This window comes from Pinus tabuliformis, chromosome J, assembly GCF_031772625.1.
Source record: "Pinus tabuliformis cultivar Carrire ecotype Pingquan chromosome J, CPIR1, whole genome shotgun sequence".
Classification (NCBI taxonomy): domain Eukaryota; kingdom Viridiplantae; phylum Streptophyta; class Pinopsida; order Pinales; family Pinaceae; genus Pinus; species Pinus tabuliformis.
In genome coordinates this window covers 964351681-964367096 of record NC_142295.1, presented here as the reverse complement: position 1 = coordinate 964367096, position 15416 = coordinate 964351681, and positions in this window count along the sequence as shown.

Here is a 15416-nt window from a genome sequence, read left to right as displayed (position 1 = left end):
TGTGCATTAGGAAATAGATTTGCATACCTCTTTGCTAGTTGCAGTGGGCCATCACATGGTCTTGTGCATCTACTGGTGTGGTCAGTATTCTCCATGTACACCTAATCCTCAAACTATGAGTAATTTGTGGTCTAAGGCCTTGTAGCTTGGGGGTGTTCACCCATGTCTGGAGTTAAGCATAGTAGAAGTGATTATCTGGCTTGAACAGGCATCATTCCTTCCATTCATCCATTTCCAAAATTTTGTTGAGTTCGTAATGTTCCAGAGCATCTCTGAGATACAACCTAGGAGAGTTTCTTGGGGTGATAACATTGATTGGCGCCATTGCTGGGGAGAGGAGATTGAAGATCAGCTTCCCTGGGAGAATGACATAGTTCCAGGTTTTGATGATAGACAAGGCCTGGACACATTTTTGGTTGTAATCATCTATCTGGCAACTCCACTGGAGGAAGACCATCCTTTGGCGACTCCACATCATAGTCCTGGCTAAGTTTGTGAGGCATGCTCGGAGAAATCTTCAAAAATCACCAGCTGACCCAGTGCCTGATCCTGAGAAGATCGTTAAGCAGAAGAAAACATTGTAGAAAGGAGCATCAGGATTAGGTAAGCCTTAAAAGTCCCATGTATCTCTGCTAGTGAAAAATCACCTTCAGAGATTCATAAAGCTCCTTAGTCATTCACTTCCCTAGAGTCAATCATATTCCTCTGTTTCTGTCATCCATTACATTGCTTCATACCACTCGGTCTACCAGTATCCTTACACCTAACTCCAGTCATGGCAGGCCAGCAAGCCCTCACAAAGATAGAAAGAAACGTTGTTGCTAGGTATGGACCCTTGGTCTTGCCTGTTCCTTTAAATGCCATGCTTGCAGGAGATTATCAAAAATACATGCTTAGTTTTATTGGTACAAAAGGAGTAACAACTGAAGAGCATCTTGAATCTTTTTATAGCTATGCTGATAACCTGGATATTAATGAAGAGGATGTGTGGATGAGGGTTTTTGTCCAAAGCCTAGATGGGGAGGCTAGAAAATGGTTCAGAGAATTACCCCCTAGGTCTATTGCAGACATTGAGGCTTTAGATGATGTGTTTCTAAAGCATTGGGGGGATAAGAAAGATCTGCTCTATTATCATACTGAATTTGGGAAATTGCAGAGGGAAGATGGTGAGCTGCTATTCGATTTCAACATCAGATTCAACCATATGTACAACAGAATGCTAGTTGAAGTGAAACCAACCCCTACTTCTGCTATGATCACTTATGCCCATGCCTTCGATTCTCAATTCTGCCTGCTGTTAAGAGAGAGAAGATGTGCTTCCTTGGCTGATATGCAAGATGCAGCCTTTGAAGTAGAATCAAATATCATGGCTGCAGAAAGACTCGAAGGTGATGCTGAAAGGAGAAGACGGGGGGTGAGTACTCATCATCCTCAGATCTTAAGATCGATAAAATGGCCAGGATGATGGAGTTATTAGCCTCTGAAGTTTCCAAATTAAAAGCTGAGTAGTATTCTAAGGAAGCAGGAGCTCCTAATACCTTTACTCTTTCAATTTCAAATCCATATAAAGGAGAAAAAGAGCGGTTGCAGATTTTGCAAAGAAAATAAGATGCAAATGAAGGCAAAAGGGTGAAGACCCTTTTTCAGAGTATAGTCATGGAGAAAGAGCGTTTTGAAGAAGAGGATGAGGTCCATGGTTTGGAAGATAAGGGCAGTGCCCCTTTCTTAACCAGAGCTGCTTATGAGAGGTCATTATCTATAGGCACTACTCACCAGTTTGTTGTAGCTGCAGAACAACAAGCTAATCAGCAGAAGCAGCCAGCAGCAGGTCTTCCCATCCTCAAAGAATTTGGGCCTAGAGCCAGCATATCTTCTAATGACTATGCAGATCTACAAATTAGCCTACCTGCTTTTGTCCCCTACCCAGTGATCAATAAGGGAGAAGAAAGCTCCCCATCATCTTATGTTTCTATGTCTGCTCAAGTGACAAGCCCTCATAATTTCCCATCAGGCACTGAGGTAGGCCATATCTCAATGCCCAAGGCTGATACTGATCACCTCAGTCTTGATATTTTGAAACTTTCTCAGGTAGCCTCCACACAGATTGAAAAGGTAGCTTGTCAGATGACAGAGGAAGAGGGTGCACAGTTTTGGGACTCCTCCTGGGATGTGGACTGTTCTAAGAAAAATGAAGGAGCAGATGATGTCTTTGTGTCCCCCGCACAAGAATATATTGGTTCACCATTCATATTAATTATGCAGGCCACAGATGACATAGACAATTACACAACAACCATTGTTATTCAACAGGTGTACAGAGGCTCACATGAAAAGCATCCAAGGATGAGAGCACACAGAGGGGATGAAATATAGATCATCTCTACCTAATAAGGTCAAATGTACTAAACTATTTGAGGTAGATGATCAAATAAATCAAATTTTGCAAGTCTTTGATGAATTGGCTGACAGGCCGGCCGAGAGGAGGAGAAACAGTTTTGAGGGTCTAGTAGATGGCCCGTTTTTGAAGATTTTTTTTTTTTTGAGTCTTAATGATTATAAGCATGTTCTTTTGCAGGTTTTAGCATAGACTCAATTAGACTCCATGCCCAATGGAATACTAGGCAATATTTTTAAGCTTGTTTTGTATGAAGGCATTGGTCTGCAGTTCTTGAGACCTCACAGGGAGGATCTCATCCCCAGAAGGAGCCAGTGTTAGCTCTGCTACATGTTGCTGATTTTATAAGGTCAGAGACAAGCTCGATCTCCTTGGTTGTACGCAACAGGATTCTTCGTCAGTCGCTATCCCCTTTCTTCCCCTATCCTGCTTATCCTCCTTCAACTTGGTTTACTCTATTTTCCTCTTTAACCTTGCATAAGCCCCTTTTCCTAGGCCACGGGCGCTTAAACCCCATAAGACCGCTTCCACACGACCCCGTGTTTCTGTAACCCGTCGCCATCCTCGATCGCAGCTGTTGATCATCTTGATCCAATGGTCCCTGTAGCCAAAAACGTTTTCCCCCGCGCGTTAAACCCTGTTTATTTCCTTGTCGTTCAATCACCTCCACCACAATCGGACGACATTCGCACCTCCCACGCCCATAAGTTGCAAGTGCGTTAGCTCACGGGGAAAGTGGTTTTGGTCACACCCTGTCTACCACGTGTCATGCGATGAATGGGATCGCTCCCCCCATGTACGATTACCATCATCCTCCGAAAGCAATGTGAGGAATACCGCCCGCCAACGAAACCACTTTTCCCCGGCCGTTAATCCCTGCGCATCTCTTCCGCCCGATATCCGTCAAATCTATCCACCTGCAATCTGACAACTCACGGTCGTCCATTCCCGTTTCTGCCTGATACCTCCTGTAAACTGATCTCCGCCATCCATCTACAAGATTTGACGGCTCATAATCACTTCACCCCACTTCCTCCCAATGCCTCCCGCCGAGAGATCCCTCTGTTCATTTGTTTAATCCAATGACTGATTTTCTTCCTCCGCCTATCCCGACTATCCACGTCCATAGGTGGCCAGCTACCTGTACCCGGTGCAGTTACTCCTCAATGACTGCATTCAATAGAAAGTATGGCTGATAAGAAAAGGATGTACCTCAAGTAGTTAAATGCATTTATCAGTTATGGATCTTCTTTCAGTCAACACTCCACCTACTCAAGAAGGACAATAGAATATCAGAGAAGATCAATTCCGTTCACCAAAGCAAGCAGATGCAACAGAGACCCATACTGGATAGTTAAAGTGGTTGGTGGTCAATTATGACCCCTCCACGCATAGAACAATAGGATATTTTTGTAATCAAACTCTATATATACCCTAAACACAGATGTAATCAAGGTTGATGGTTGTTGTTTTGATGTAAGATTCAACTTATAGAGATTGTAACTACTTTGATACTTGTAGCATCTCGTCTTCATTTTCAGCTAATACAAGCTTCTTTTGCTGTTAATTGCTCACTGTCTACTTCTACTCTATTCTAGGCTATGCCTGTTATGCATTTGTTCATGTGCTCTTGATATTTAGCATTAGAGGGGCTGTCATCCCACCTCTGTGTTGAAGTCTAGTATGTATCATTGAACGTGTTATGCAGGTTTCTGTTTACTTAATGCTAGAGAGTTGTCATCCTTTCTGTGCATTAGGAATAAGATTTGCAGACCTCTTTACTGGTTGCAGCTGGCCATCACATGGTCTTGTGCATCTGCTGGTGTGGTCAATATTCTCCATGTACACATAATCCTCAAATCGTGAGTAATTGGTGGTCTAAGGCCTTGTAGCTTGGGGGTGTTCACCCATGTCTGGAGTTAAGCATAGTAGAAGTGGTTATCTGGCTTGAAAAAGCATCATTCCTTCCATTCATCCATTTCCAACATTTTTTTGAGTTTGTAATGTTCCCGAGCATCTCCGAGATACATCCTAGGCGAGTTTCTTGGGGTAATAACAGGCCCTGAACTACACTATTCTCCATTTGAGAAATTGGCCTTGGCAACTGTCCATGGTATCCAGCGGCTTTGCCATTATATTCTATTATGCAAAACATTTGTCTTAGCGGTAGTAAATCCTTTCCAATTTTTCCTTAGTAGGCGAGTGATTGGGGGAAAATACAACTGATGGGTTGTTATTTTACAAGAATTCGATCTAGAGTTCTTATTGGCCAAGTCTAAGAAATCATTGGTTTTCACAGAATTAATTTCCAAGCTACCTTGTGGAGAAGATATTGTTTATGAGGAAAGTTTCCCCAATGAACATCTATTCCTCATCTCTTCACAAGATCCCTGGTATGGAGATATCATAATCAATCTCCAGACTTTGAAGTTCCTTGCCACTTCCTCCAAGGATGAATGTTGAAAATTACATCACCTAGCTAAAAAATATGTCATAATTGGTGATACATGATATCGCCGAGGGGTTCATTCAATCCTTAGGCATTGTTTAACCTTAGAGGAATCATATTCTATGCTGAATGATTTCCACAGTGGAGCTTGTGGTGGTCATCTTTTAGGGCTTGCTACAACCCATAAAATCTTGCGTGCCAACTACTTTTGGCCTTCGCTTTTCAAAGATTGTATTGGAGCGGTAAAAAATTTCCACCCTTTTCAAGTTTATACTTGGAAGATGTGTGCGAATCCAGCTCCTCTTTTCCCTGTTATCACTATCGGTCCTTTTATAAAGTGGGGTATTGACTTTACTACTTGTAATCCGCCTTCGGCAGCAAATCACAAGTACATTATAGTGGCCGTAGACTACTTTAGAAGTGGGCTGAAGCCATGCCCACTTATAAAAACGATAGTGAAACAATGGCATTGTTCCTCTTCAATAAAATTATTTCTCATTTCGGTATCCCGAGAGAGATTGTCACTGATCATGGAAGTCATTTCTAGAACCAACTGATGTCTGAATTGGCTCTTAAATTGGGCTTTCGGCAGGAGCATTCATCTCCGTATTATGCTCAGGCCAATGGACAAGTCAAAGCCATGACTAAGTCCCTCAATACGATCTTGCAAAGGACAATTGACAAAAATCACTCCAATTGGCATCTCATGTTGCATCTTGCTCTCTGGGCGTACTGAACCTCAGTAAAGACTGCCATCGTTTTACACCTTTTCAGTTAGTTTACGGGCTGGAATCTATTTTTCTTGTTGAGTGCGAAATTCGATCCCTTAAGTTGGCTGTTGAGATCCTTCCAAAGACCTCTAGTCTCGAAGAGCGCATCCTTCATTTGGAACATCTCGATGAGTAGTGTCGAGATGCCATCATAATCAATGAGGCTCATAAGAAAAGGGTTAAAACTTAGTATGATAAAGCTGTCTGTCCTTGAGTCTTTTCTGAAGGCAACCTTGTCTTGGTCTATGACCAAGATAAACATGCCTTGGGGGTAGGAAAATTAAGGTCTATGTGGTATGGTCCCTTTATAGTGAAATGAGTTTTAGAAAAATGGGCTTATGAATTAGTCGATTTTGAAGGGAACAAGTTGGTGGAGCCCCGAAATGGGCTCTACCTAAAGAAGTACTTTGCTTAGGTTACGACCGAGCAAATGGCTTCTTTGTATATTTTATATTTTTGTACATATTTTATCGGGAGTTTTTTGTGATATCAACACTTTTTTGATTTGCTTTGGTAGGTGTTGATGGATGACTTGGTCTATTTCGAATTTGCCGATGGTGCTAGTCGGCACACTCGGAATCTTGCTTCCACAACTTGGGTGATTTATTATCCATCTGGTCAGTTGATGGTGTCAAGGGGAGTATGTATTGGTTCTGCATCAAATAATATTGCTGAATATACTGTTGTCATTAATTTACTGTCCGAAGTTGTTTCTTATGGAATTGATTCGTTGGTAGTGTATCGTGACTCACAACTAGTAGTGTCACAATTGAATAACATTTATCAGTTTTGAGAACCTTATTTATATTGCCAATTTTTTAGAGTGAGGGTGTTGCAAAGATCATTTATTTTATTACGTATTTTCACATTCCATGATCTAACAATTCATTAGCGGATTCTATCGCTAATCAAGCATTAGATTGGCATATCATTCATTCATCAAGATAAAAACAAACATAAACAATCTGGATCTGTATATATATATCATAAAATCGCCCGTGTGTACATAAAGTGTTTCAAAAATAATATACAAAATCAGGACTAAATGCCCATAATCATGTCCAGTATATCTAATGACCCGGCTTAGGATGAGCGGCTAAGTAGGTGACTACTACTTTTGCCACACGCTGAAAGAGGCGAACCCAGTCGCGTGGTACTCCTACCACGCGGCGCTGCATATCCTAAGGTAGATCTTTTATGGCTTCCATCAGTACTTGATGAGTCAATCTCACCAAGTTTCGTTGGATTGCATCTAGGACCCTCTCTGTCTCTGCAGTCGCCTCTTCGACACCTCTTCTGCAACGTCTATGCTGCGGAAATCCATCTGGTCGTACCAGACCCACATCTAAAACATGATTATTATGTCATTATTTTAATCTCATCAAAAATATCTTTAAGTTCATTCTCATATTTAAAAAAACATAAAAAAATCTTAAAAATTGATAAAACTTAAAAAAATAGTTATCTATCTCTCCCCATGCAATGTCTGGTGGTAGCACCAAGTTCGGATCTCCTCTGAAATCCATGTCGGCATAGGGATATTCATCTATAGCGATGATTTGTTGTTCACACCAGGAGAAGAACTCATCATTGAAAGCAGTCTCAGCACGTCCCCACCTCCAAGGCATTTCATCAAGTTGGCCCACCTGCCCATACAAGGATCTTGGGGGCTATTTATAGAAACTGATACTCTGGGACATAGCCCTAGAACCTTCTTGAAGAAGAAGGAGCACAAAATGGTCTGATATCCAAAATTCTTGGTCTGTCCTTTTTGAATGGAGGACAACTGGCTCTTCATGTTGGTAAGAAGAGGTGTACACCAATCAAAATTGTAGTAAGACACTCCATGACCAAGCTCATGGATAATCGTGATGCTTGGTGCAATGAGGCTGATCTATTTATCCTGGCTATGGTGAATAGTAAGATCCTCAGGGACAAAATCTTTACATGTTTTATTGTAATTTGGCTTCTAATTTTCTCAGGATGCCCTAGAAAGTATATATGCATGTAGTCTTCCACTAAAAGAATACCTCGTGTTTGGCCAGTTGAATGTACAACTTCTCCTCACCGGCAGAGACTAGTGATAAAGTAAATATCTTCTACCTCTATCCTCAAAGGCATTTGATCAATCATAAAAACATCATCTTCGATACTCCAATAGTGGATTAACATTTCAAGCAAGTGGGTGTTGGCCTTCATATTTGGCATTTTGAAAATTTTCAATAAACCACATCCCCTCAATGCATCTAAGGCCTGCTAATCATTCATAAATTCAATATCAATGGTAGTATGCTCCCTCTCTCTCCACGTGATTTTCATCCTGAAAGAAAAATGATTTCCAACCGTTAGTTTTTTGTGTTTAAATTTCAAACCGTGTATACACGAGTCCCTGTCATTCAGAGTCGCGTGTAGGGCCTGCATATACGCAGGTTTATAATATCCAACCCACGTATATGCCGCTTTGAAATTTTTAACATGAATTCCTACGGTAAAATCTCAATAAAAATTTCTAAAACCAATCATAAATTAATGCAAGCTAGAATTGGGGGTTACCTGATGATTTTGATGCAATTTGAACGGTCCAATTCTTTGGGGGGCAATTTTGCTCTTTTTTCTCCACAGCTTTTGCTCTCAACACAAATGGTACAAATGGTGAGTCAAAAAGTCATTTTATAAGCTTTGAAAATGTCAAATTTTTTCAAAACTTGATTTTTTTCGTCTCATAACTCTTTTAACTTGTGAGCTTGGATTGTCGGGAATAGTTTGTTTTTCAGGACATTTTGGACCTTTTTTTGGAAATTTCACATCAGTTCCATGATTGTTGACTCGTCATGGCAGGTATCATTTACTCACTAGCATATAGGTTAGGGAAACCATTTTTTCCATTGCATTTTGCATACTAGCCTCCATTTGTCAATACACTTGCCATAGGGTCGTTCCCATCGTGTTATGGTTAGTAAGCCATGTTCACTCGCCGATTTTTAAATCATGACACAATGGTAGAGCCATCCTTTACATGGGCATTGTACTTAGCACCTCACTGGCATTGGTTGCACATGCTGTTTCATTAAGTAGGCTCGGGAGTCCTCTCTAGCCCTGCCATGACTTGCACATTGAAGACTCATTCCTCTTTGCTTCTTCGCTTCGTTTTGGCCTTATACCCTAGAGGCTCCTTTGTCTTGAGTTGTACTACTACATTTCATTTTAACCATTTGCACCTTTTGGCCTTGAGCCGGCTTCACTTAGACTCGTGTTTAAGCCACTTGTTGACCATGTCTTTTGCAAAAATCAAACTTGCAATCCCTTAGCTTCTGCAACTTGACACACCCTTAGACCCATGGAAGGAACATCCCTTTGAGTGTCCTTGACCAGCTTTGTCTCCCTGCATTGAGCATAGGAATGTTCCCATCCTAGGAAGTAGATCATTTACTTCACTGACACTTGTTCTTTCCACTGTACTATAACATTCTTTTATTCTTTTTCCAGCTTAAAGAAAAAGACAAAAAAATTACATATTCCAAAAAGAGCGGGAAGGGGACAACATTTCCATATATTGTTGGTAGCTAGAGTCAGTCGTGTCGCCCTTGAACAAAGCACAAAAGAAAGTCTCTCCTCCATTTGGGTAGGATTTAGTTTGACTTAGGTACGCCGTAACCTTGTTATTGAGGCAGTTCTCCTCTGATTGGTTATCTTTTTCAATCATATGGAGATTTCGTTCGTGCCTCTTGCATGACGAACTTATACAAAGTTATCATATGCTGCCACATGGTCATCATTGAGTCATGCTTTTGTTCAAGGGAAGTAAGCCTAAGTCGGCCTCTCTATGGTGTCTCTTGACCTATTTTTCAGTCAGCCATCCCTGGTTGTCAGTGTCTTGTCTATCATCACATTAGTTATATTGGTCCTTTACTCATGTTGGTTTGAGAAGGTCTCCATTGACTTCTTAATGTCAGGTCTTGTCCTTATTGATGATGACATATTGCTCTAAGGATAGGCTTAGAGTTGCACCTTGGCCCTATTTTCATTATTGATAGGTCACCTTGTGCTCAACATCGATCAATATCATGGGTCTTTGACTGAGTGGTTTCCCTTATGTTCGACATCAAATTTAATTATCACACATTAGGATTCGTGCAGTGCCTTGGTTTCCATTTGACCCTATTGGTGGATTCCTCACCTCTGTGTCAACTTTCATTATTGTTTGGTTCAGAGAATTTATATCATGCACTAGCTACATCTTGTGTACGCTGAAAACGTGCTTCAGTCAGGTTACTGCATCTTTTTTCATTCAATTCCTTCCACATTATTGGCCTATGGGTTACACTCACGCTAGATTGATGAAGGATGCCTTAATGCCTTCCTTCTAGTGGGTCTTTCCCCATCTACTACGACTCATTTCTCTGGGGAAAAGGTCTAATGTCCATTTGGCAGTACCTTGGGGTTCGTAGTAATCAGTGGCAGATCCTTCGCTCTCGATAGTGGGAAACCATCATCGTCTCTTGATTGATTTATTCTTCCAGGTCTTCGATTTCAGCTCATCTATTCGAACTTGTTAGATTGTACTGGGTACCTTGACTCTCATTTTAATTATCGGTGAGTAGTCTCGTGTTTTTTAACGGTATACATCAATGACCGGTAATCAAATGATTTCTCACATGGTCGACTTCAGATCATTTATTCCCATTGTGTAGGAATGTACCACGACGGTCGGTGAAGACCTCGGGTTGCATCAACATTCTTTGGTTCACTTGTCAGTTGCTCCTATTGCTGCTAGTTGACACCTTTCCACATTATATGTTGCAGTCCTTCACAACGACATCCTATATGCTGGCATCTGAGTTGTGATGTAGTATCATCTTATTACATCATGTTCATTTGGTAATATTGGGATCAGTTTTTGACATTAGTGATCAACTTCATCTTTCAACTTCATTGATCATCTTCTTATATGTGATATTCAGACATGTACTTGTTTGATCATGATCAGATGATCCGTTATGTACTTTCAGTTCCTTATACTTGTATACATAGTGGATTCGCTTGTATGTGATATGCAAACATACTTTAATTTCTTTGAGCATGGGTATGTCCACCTCAAATTGTTGTTTCTTTCTAATCTTCTTTTGCTGGCTTGGCAGGCTGAAATCTGGTGAAGTCCTTCTCAGTTGTTGACACGTTTCCTTTCCATATACTTAATACATTTCAGCCATCATGTAACCCTTCTGACCTCATATATTAGGGGGAATCTGTTATAGCTCAAAATATCACCCTTTGTATTTGTGATGCTTGCTTTATGGCCTAAGGCAACCCCTCCTTCCAGACTTGGTCCAAATATTTTAAAAACAGTGTTTTACTCCCTATACACTACTTTTCCCTGTGTTAAAAGCGTGTGCACGTGGGTCAGTCTATACCCAACCCGCGTATATGTGTTAAAACACTTAAAAAAAATAAATTTCCTTAACAATGGGTGGAGATCACCGGTTTTACTTGTTGATTACCTATTAGTGCCCGTGGCCCAATTGTTCCCAACTGTTTTCCAACTCAAAAACTAATTTGGGAGAAGTATAAAAAGACTTCAATGGGAAGGCCTTAAGGAGGATAAGAGGACATAATTACTATACTGAGATTATCCCCTGATCAAGTCTGAAGAATCCCTGTGCTTCATGCATTTCCCCAAGTTCAGGAAACCCTTGTTTCTTTGAGTTTTGATGTTCTCTCATATGCTTGGAGATATCATGGTATTGGTTATGGAAGGAGGTTGTTGAAGACTGGGATTAGACAGACCTGGAGGATGGTTTCGTTTGGAGCTGGAAGAGGAAGACTCAGGTGAACTCTTTCTATGTTTTTTATAGTTTTCTACAATAAAAAGAAACATTGTCTTGTTCTTGATATCAACTTTTTTTATGCATCTGATGTTATTCTTATGGTTTATATATGAATGACTATTTCAAAGTATAACTAACCATCTATTTATATGATATAAAGTTGATTTCACTATAATGCTTTATCTGTATGCTGTTATGTGTATTCGAATTGGCTGATTTGTAGGTTCAAAGATCATCAGGAGTTGCAGAGGGTTTGAAACCTGGCTAGAACTACCCAAATGAAGGACATCTGAGTATGTTCATCCTCACATAGTTAGTTTGTTTAAGCATGTTGCTTGAGTGTTATTCTTGTTTCTTGCTGTAGATTACTCCTGCTCTACTAGGGTTCTAACCCAAAGCCGTAGGGGACTTATTCCCTCAACACCTAGTACTCGCGCAGTATCTCCGCAACTTTATCAACTGTATCTTCATTCGAATAATAACCTATCTTTGCAAACTTAGGCTGCGCGTTGGACCCAATGTTTACTTTCCTGGTCTTCAAAGGTTTTGATATATCAGGGTTCGCTGCTTTAGGACCTTGAACCTCGCGCTATCCTTCGGTCTCTGAAATTTTGATTTTTCACGAATCTTCTTCTTTTTCTTCTGCAGTCACATTGTAGCATTCCAGCACATGGCACAGCTGGGTGCTCCATTCCGGTTGAACCCATTCTACAGTCTCTTCAGGCGTTCTAAATATAGCAGACTTAATTTCCTGGAGCACTTCATCAATGCACTCAAATCCATCCTCAAAGTTGAAGGTTAATAAGAAACTCTACCTCAAGATATCCCTTTCAGCCATCCCATGGCATAGCTCCATTTCCAAGTACCAATTCATTGGAATAGTACTTAAGGTGTGACAAAAGATATGCACCCATTTTGGTTGTGGCTCTTCTCCCCAAGATTTAGTCCGCCACGCTAAATGCTCACATGGATCATCCTTCTCACTGTATTTTTCAGTCATCCAGGTATTAGCATACACAAACCTCAACTGCATCATTCGCTTGTATTCCTTCCAATCAACGAAGCTATCCTTATGCGTACCCCACCAGCGGGAAAGCGTAGTGTGCAGTGCCAACTTAAGCACCAGGAAACGATGCTCCTTGGGCACCTCCCTTCCAAATTCATTCAAAAATAAATTAACATCATTTAAGCCATCATAATGAGGGAGATTCCTTACCTCTATTGATACGCACCGCAATGATTTTGTCATCATATTGCAACATAGCATAAAGACTTCATGCAACCCATTCTTCTAGTGTTCAATATCTTCATCTGAGTCTGAGGTACAAGATTTGTCTCTATCCCACACGATCCTCCCATCTACAGTGGGATTGATCCAATATTCATCACATGTAGTAATATTGTATATTTGATCCAAGTCATCATCCTCCACATAGTCGCGGATTGGTTCAGTGTATAGCGCTCCCTCTACAAGATCTAGTGGTACAACAACTCACAATGCCTTCCTTTCAAATGTCATCCTTCGCTTCTTCAAGTAAATTAAGGTATCCATGTCGAAGGTGTTACACTAAAAAATGTCACCATGGCTATTTACAGTTAGTATGGCTCTATCAACAGTCATGCTATCCTCCTGGGCAAGTCTTATGCCTCTGCTCTCCATGTCAAACTCCAAAAAGAGAGAAAGTCTTAGTAAATGTGTTTATCTCTGGGTACGCAGATTCTCTCGACCTTACCTGCGTATACGCACCTAATGTTCACAAAAACTGCGTACTTGTACGCTCTGTATGTAAAGGGGCAGGTGCGTACCCCTGTAAAGGTCAAAAGGCGCAAGTTTCACTCCAAAAAGTTACTTGTGGTCATTTCTAGAGGCTTCTAGAAGTATGTTTGATGTGTATGAAGCGCCTCCAGATGGTTCATGTATCCCTACCAAAGAGGAACTTATCCCATCAATAAGGGAGCTATCCCATCCAAAGAGGGACTTATCCCATTGATGGTGGACCTGAATAACTTCCTCTAGAGCACTATAAATACAGGCATTGGGCCAGAAGGAGGAGAGGTTGAAAGCTAAACATTTCTAAGGGTAGATGCTGCTGGAATTAGGACTCCCATTTAGAAGCTTGTGAGGAGAGATTACCATCTTTGCTTGTTCTATTTGGAAGTGGGTGAGCTTTGTCAAAGTAAAGGAGAACTCTTGATGGACCCTGGGAGGGACTTGCACAACACCAAGGCTCAGGTTGTAATTGTTCCTTTTGTTTCCTATTAATGCAAATGAGTCCATTCTTCTCAGTAACTTGTTATTTATGAGTTGTTTCATGTACTCCTTGGTCTATATGTTAAATATGTTTTATTTTATGAGATTATCAAGTGCTATTTAATCGTTTGATTGTTAGTGAATGCAGGTTTCGAAGTGAAGGAGGAGCTCATCCGGATCAGCGAGGCTGGACTGCTACAACAACGTTGGACTACAGGTAGGATCTAAACACTTGATTTCTCGTATAGTAAATGCATGTTTAGAGAAGGATTGCTCTTGTTTGTCTTGTTTGTCACTAGAGAGTCTTAGGCTCCTAGGGAGGTTGGTTGTGTCCGCACTATCGACTCTTTCCGCCTGACAAAATGGCGACTCCACTGGGGACTCCATTGATGTGAAAGTTTTTTCCTTTGTATGCAACTTTGATCTGAGAAAAGTCATTTATTTTCTGGTTTTTGGCCCTATGACTTTGTATTTGGGTGGGCTAGCTTAGGGTTAGATTGAACTTAGTTTTTCTTGGTTTTTCCAGTAGTACGCACCCTCTGAGTATTGCACAGTGCGTACCTGTACGCACTGTTGTTGTGTGCACAGAACGGGCTCGCACCTGTCTTAACAGGTTGCCTGCGTACCCTGCTAAAAATTAAGAAATTTCCATTTTTTACATTTTTCGTCTTAGATTTTGCTTTTTCTTAGTTTTTACTGCCCAGATCCATTAGTCTCCTGTCAAAGATCTTCACCTGAACTTGTTTCGATAGCATTGAGTGTTTTAGTGGATTTCATAGAAGTTTAAGCCTTAGGGTTTGATTTTTGAGTAGGTCCTGTAGTGACTTTGGCGGTAGAAGTTGTCAAGCCTTAGATCTCTATGGTTTTGTCAGCCTTCTTAGGAGTCAGACCTGTCATAAAGTCTACCTGTGAGAGCAACTTACCTTTGAGTTGTCTCTTTGGAGAATTTCGAAGTGCTTGTTGATTGAGTATTGAATTCCATTTTACAAAAAGAACAAAAAGATTTGAGTTTTGTTTTGACTGGTTTTTTTATTCTGCATTAGCTGGTCCTTGGCTTGATTGTGGTCAAGTAAAACAACCTAGAATCATCCTTGTAGGTTTTTGCCTCGTTAGGTTTGCTTTAGAGTAAATTTCTTTTTGATTTGCTTGTAAGTCAATTTTTCATAGCTTTTATAGATTTTGAGATTGATTTTCGTTAAAATAGATTTATATGCTTTATTAAATAAGAAAAAATACAAAATCATCTCCTTTGAAAAGTTTTGTTTCAAGTAGCTTTGGAGTATTTTGAAAGAAAAAGATTTTTTCGTGCACGTAAGGAGTGGTCATGTTTGTATGCTTGGAAAGATAAAGAGAATTGTTTCTTTGATTGTCTTTACTAAGAAATTTGTTTTCTATAAAATTTGCATTTTCCAACTCTCTTAGTTAGGAGTTTCATTGAAAGAGAAAAGTAGCGTAAATCATCTTAGGTGCATCTTTGTAGTGGTTGCGAGTCGAGTCTACACACCATTGGTTTCATTTCTGCTACCTTTTGCCTTTAAGAAAAACCATAAAATTAACGCTTAAAGTAAAATCAACTTAGTAACTTTTATTTACTAGGGCTCTGAAACACCAATTTAGATCAGGCTAGTGTCTTGGAGTAGGAGAGTAATTAACTCTCCAAGACAACAAAACCAAACAAGTAGCTTATCTTGTGATAGAATAAATCCAATTGTCTCATTTGTACTCT